The following is a 6308-nucleotide window of genomic DNA, read 5'->3' as shown; positions in this document are numbered from 1 at the left end:
TTCAGCCAGAAAGGCAATCTGAAAAAAGAAAGAATTATCAGTAATATAATCTAAAATTTTAATCTATTGTCAGGAAAAAAAAAATGCTTTAGGTGGATTCAGCTAGGGTGGCCGCCCTAACTCGCCACTACTTTGATTCGCTACTGGCTAGAAATTCTTTCAGTGCGGACACAATTTAATCGACCCCAAACTTGAGTTTTTGGTCATGGATTTAATATAAAAAAAATATAAAACAATATACAAAAATACTAAAAATGACATAGTTCATAACTTACACTTATTTTTTGAGAGTTTTCATGCATTGATATTATTGTACAATAACTTCATTATCAATATTAAAAAATGCATCTCATTAGAAAAATTGAATTTCTATGGTAGGATGAATTGCCTTTCTTGTCTTATAAAAAAAATTTGAATATCTCATTGTTATATAAAAACTCTGTCAATTTATAGATGTATCCTATCGAAGTTGGAAAGATAAAATTTCGTTCTGTCATATTGCAAGTGCCTATTACACTTACATTTAGCATACTAATTCAATAATAATGACAAGTGACCTTCCACTAATTCATGCAGAGATGAGTGACTGAAGGTGACGAAATAGTCTATTTTTCATTAGTGAGAAAGAAGATGAAGCTATCAATGAATATATAATAGCAAAATTTACATTTAGAGACATAAAAAAATGAATCAAATTACCTAAATAAAGCTCTCCAAAAGATCCATTGTCAATTTTTCTTCTTAACTTAAACTTTTATCCAATCACATAATCCACAACTGATTTCCCAAAATTAATAAAAAAAATAAAAAATAAAAGATTTCTTTCTTCCACAATTAATCACTCAATACCAAAAGCATCAAATCCTAGACTTCAAAAATACTATTTAGATCCACGAAATTATCATAGAAATTAAATCATCCAAAAACCCCAAAAAGTTGACAAATAATTGTCCATCCTATCATTGCATTCCAAATATGAGGCTCTCAAAAAGAGAGATAAAGAATAAAGATATGGAATGGGCTTGGGCCCAAAGTTGCCCACGCTGGACCATATGAGGCTTCGCTCTTTCATGGATATATAATATTTAAATGAATTGATTTAAAAAGAGTATTGTTGAAATGTAATGAGAATGAACAAAATGTTTATTCTAAATTTTTATTAGGATAATTTTTTTTTTAATTTTTTGAGAATCATTTTTCATCTTTTTAATCATACATTCTTAAAAAATAATTTATTTTTCATATTTTTTCATAATTTTAACTACATATTTTGCATAAAATATTTTTTTAAAAAAAAATCACTGACTAACTCATTTGGTAAATTACCATAAATGCCATTTCAAACAAAGTGAATTAAAATGTCAAAAGGGGTATATAGGGCTTGTTTGGTAGGGATTTTGAGAATTGATTTTTTGACCGTTGGAGAGAAAAGTGAATTCTACCTATGAGAGAAATGATTAAAAATGAAGGTTTGAATAGTGAAATAACGGTCAAAAAATTAATTTTTTAGGGTGAAAAATCAATACCAAACACCACCATAGATATTTCTTCATATTTTGGTCAATAACGGCTGATTTTCAAATTATAACAGTAAAAAAATTGATTATTATTTGCTAAGTATAAGAGTATGTTTGGTAGAGATTTTAACCTAATTAAAATCAAATCTTTTGACTGTTATTTTATTATTCTAACCATAATTTTTGAATTCTTCTGTTATAGATAGGACACGCTTTATCTTTAATGGTTAAAAAATCAATTAATAAAATCTCTACCAAACAAACACTAACTCCCAAACAGACGCCAAATACAAGCACTCAAAAAATTCTCCCAAGATTTGATAAACCATTGTATGATGTTGAGGACTTTCATTACTGATTTTTGTTATTTACCTTTTTGATGAAAAAATATTAATAAGGCAATATACCCTCAATAAATGTGAATTTTCACTTCTCTTCATCTTTCTATTGTCAAAAATAAAATGGAAAAATAGATTTTGTTGGAAATATATACCCATGTGAAAAATTAATCACTCATAAATAAGATGAACAAAATTCCCAGCCCGTACTGCTCTACCCCAGTAGAGGTGGAAAATCCATGCCTTGAATATTAAACAGGGTTGGAATCGTTGGATGAGGAACATAGCCTTTTACTCAAATTCAAACCTGCCCAAAATACTTTTTATTTTCTATATTTCTATATTTTTCAATCTAATAATATTTTAAAATTTCATTAATTAAAATTTTTTAATACCCTTCTCCGACACCCAACCCATCCAGCCCTCACTTTTGAAAATCCCAAATGGGGGCTAAGATGGTAAGGCACGATGCGCTGCCCTATCCATTGCCATCCTTATTAGTGATTTACTACAGTGAAGCCTATCTCAATAAAACTAGCCGAGGCTAATGACAAGGATTCTCGACAAGCACTCTTATCTTATTCTTTCTTTAAATTTAAAGTTTCAAATTCTAGTTTTGTAGGATATGACCATGACTTATTATTATCAACCATCTCGAGCAAAGTTGTGCATGAACAACACGTTTATAATCTACACGTTTCTGGTTTCTCTGATTGCTAGCACGACCATGTTTCTTTGAATTGTCACCATACTTCCACGTGAACAATGCTATATGTACAAACAAATTGCATAGATAAATTTACAAAATGTTACATGACAATATTTCATTAAATTTTGTACCAAAATCAAAGTTAAAACAACCAATCAAGTGCTGCCATCTCTGTGAAATTGTATATGCATCATTTCTGCTTCTACATATATCTTTGTGTAATCGATGACCCTTGAAACCATCATTAAAGACCCACAAAGGTTTTATGAAGTTTCAGCTACATCACCACGCTTGACATGACGTCTTGTGTTTTGAACCATCCAGACAATTATAAACCTGTTAATCCTATGCATGCTTCACGATAGACATCTGTTGACACACTAAAAGTGTAGCCAAAATTGAATGGCCCAAGAAATGAAGCCCAATTGAGGAATTTCCAAATCAAATAGCCCAAGGAATGAAGCCCAATTGGGTAATTCAGGATAAAGGCCGAGACAGAGTTATTAATAAATATAGTGGAAGCCCACGAACACAGTAACATCATCGTCCAAGCTTGCAAGACACCCAAGATCTGAGCAAATGGAGTGCCTTACAGTCGCTCAGAGCGATGACCCTGTTCTCGCCCAGGATCTTAGCAAATATAAAATGTTATGGTTATCCAGGAATGCAGTTATTGAGCAACCTTATCACATTCCACGATTCAAGGAACCCAGTTGAAGGCGGTTGAACGACAAAGAGTAGTGGCAGCAGTTAAAGACGGCAGTTCCACGACAAGTTAGCCACCATAAAGAAAGTGGGTGGTTATGAAGCAATCAAGCAGTTTCCAAGCGGGTTATCACAAAGGAATTATCGAGGGAATATAAAAGGAAGAGAAGACTTAGAGAGAAAGGACCCCGAATCAAACACTCTCAAATAGAGAATATGTAATTTCAATTTTCTTAGTTTAAACTTAAACATTTCTTTCAGTACTCGTATGCTTACGCCTCTTGGAGGCATTCTGTTTAGTTCCAATTGTAAATCATCACCAATAAAACACACTTTTTTGGGACTTTGTCTCAAGAGGTTTGTTCCTTACACAATCGTCTGATCCCTTTTTAATTGTTAGCGACTACCTGCACGAAACAATTTGGCACGCCCAGTGGGACATTGATGTTTGGTGTTGAAGATACAAAAGGTGAAACAATATGCCTCAGAAATCTGATAAGGAAGCAGGTCAGGGAAGAGTCCAGTCCGTGATCGAGCGATATGAGGAGCAGCATAGCTCTCCACGAACAGATGGACAGAATTAGAGCAGTCATAGTCGTTACGAACCAATGACAGAGTTGAGTCCTCGAACTATGCGTGCATTACTTGGAGAACTCACACAGAATGTCGTTGAACAGGTAAATCTACGAAATATTCATAATATGGAAAGATTTACCCAGGATGGGAATGTTCATTATGACAACATGGCCAAACAACTGAATACTTTGAATGAAATAATGGATAAGTTAGTAGGCCAAATTTGTCAGCCAGTTGTGCCTCTTGCAAATCACTTCCAAGCTAGGACAATTGTGGGACATAATCCCCCCAGTCCTAAGTCCAAATCAAGGGGTAGAACCACCTTTTGGTCCCTCTACCTCAAACTAGGGGGATGGTATAATTCCAAATCAGAATAGTGACAATGGTACATCTAACTTGGGGATAACTTCAACATAAGAGACAATGTCCTAAATAATGGACAGAATACCCCACGTGTTAATGATGGAATAAATATTCAGGCTAATGGTAACAATGACCCAAATCATGGCAACTTTGTTGCCAACCAAGAACCAAATATCAGGCCTCAAGCAAATCAACCGGTCAACCAACCTATAGGAATTCCATATGACCCCAACGTCATGTTGAGGAATTTAATTATGGAAATAGTACAGGATCAGATGGCTTTTGGGGTACGTCCTTTCATTAGGCTGACTTACACAAAGCCATATCCTGATTGGGTAGACCAAGCATATCCATGGCCTAGAGGGTATAAAGTGCCAGAATTCTCACTATTTACCGGTTTAGGAGAGGTGTCTACTGTAGAACACATAGGACGATTCACACTACAAAGTGGTGATGTAACTGACTACCATAAAATGAGGTTGTTCCCTAGTTCATTAACAGGAGTAGCTTTCTCTTGGTTCATCAATTTGCCAGCGAATTCTGTTCAAACATGGCAACAATTGGAGCAATTGTTCCACGCTCAATTTTATAAGACTGAGTCCGAAATTACTTTGGTGAATCTACGTCAAATGCCAAACGAATGGGCAAAAGGTTTCCTTCAAAGGTTCAAGACAGCAAGAAGTAAATGTTTTGTATCTTTGCTCGAAAAGGAGTTTGTCAAAATCGCTCAAGGTTGTCTAAACTTTGATTTGAAAAAGAAGTTCCAAGACAAGGAATTTCCTGATCTTTTTCAATTGAGCGCGAACGTGATTAGGTATGAACGATTAATAAGAGAAGAAGAGCAAATCAAAAATTCTAGCAAGGGGACTTATTATAGAGACCCAGATTTTGATGTTCATACGATTAATGACGAGTATTACGATCAAACCGAAATTTGTTTGGCCGAATTAATGAAAGGAGACGTGTATACTTGTCCTATAATGGCTAAACCTAGACCGTTGGGCAAGGACGAGCCTATAAAAGATGAAAACAAAAAGGTTAGAACGTTCTCGTTCGATGTAACCAAAGCTAACCTTATATTTGATAAACTATATAAGGGTAAGCAGATAAAGTTGAGCGATAAACATAAATTGCCAAGCTCTGAACAAGTTAAGGGTAAAAAATATTGTAAGTGGCATTATGCATAGTCACATTTGACTAATAACTGTTTGATTTTTCGCTATGTGTTACAGGATGCCATTAAATCAGGACGAATTACGTTCGAGGATAAGATGAAGATGGCAGTGGATGAAAATCCTTTTCCACAGCCACTTGGGGTGAACATGGTGACGACTGGTTTCAAAAACTAGTTGCCAAAATTCAAGTTAGTTATAGATGATGGGAAAGAAGACCCTGGACCACATCCCAGTGTCTTTGAACGTATCAAAATGAAAGAGTCTGAAAAGGATGAAGACGTCCTATGTGCAAGATGCAAAAGAGAAGTGAGTGCAAATACAGAGAAACTAGGGATATGGCAGCATCACCATCGCCCTAGTTTTTTCCCAAATGCTCAGCCTGGTAGAAGGCAAGGTACATCATTCTATAGGGGACCGTCTTTTGAGAGCAGTTCAGGCCAGTAAATAATGGGAGAACATTCAGGCCACAACCTCACCAACCAAATGTATGACATTCGTTCCAGTATAACGCAGGAAGGGTAATACCCTTCAACGAGATGACTAGAACCCAACAAAGGCGTTTTCAACAGAACTATGGACGAATGATGAGGACACAACAGGGAATGCCACGTCCTAAGGCGCCTAAATTACTCGAGGTGGCCAATCAAAATGTTCTTGAAAATAGTGAAAAGATTGGTACAGGGGAATCGATGGAAGAATTGCCAGAAAGTTCTTCTGGGAGATCAAAGTTTGAACGAGACAGAAAGGATGGAGAAGATCCAGATCAGCCCCTTACTATTCAGTTCGGTACGTTACCTCCTGTCATGGCTAATAATTACTTACTAGCCAATGAGTTCAAGAACAAAGAGAAAGAAGAAGAAGAAGAAGAAAGGGAAGATAACGAAGAGGAAGCATGTGTGTTGGAATGTGAGGAAGGCCAAACTTC

Source organism: Olea europaea, chromosome 18 (genome assembly GCF_002742605.1).
Source record: "Olea europaea var. sylvestris chromosome 18, O_europaea_v1, whole genome shotgun sequence".
NCBI lineage: Eukaryota > Viridiplantae > Streptophyta > Magnoliopsida > Lamiales > Oleaceae > Olea > Olea europaea.
Note: the sequence above shows the minus strand (reverse complement) of the source record.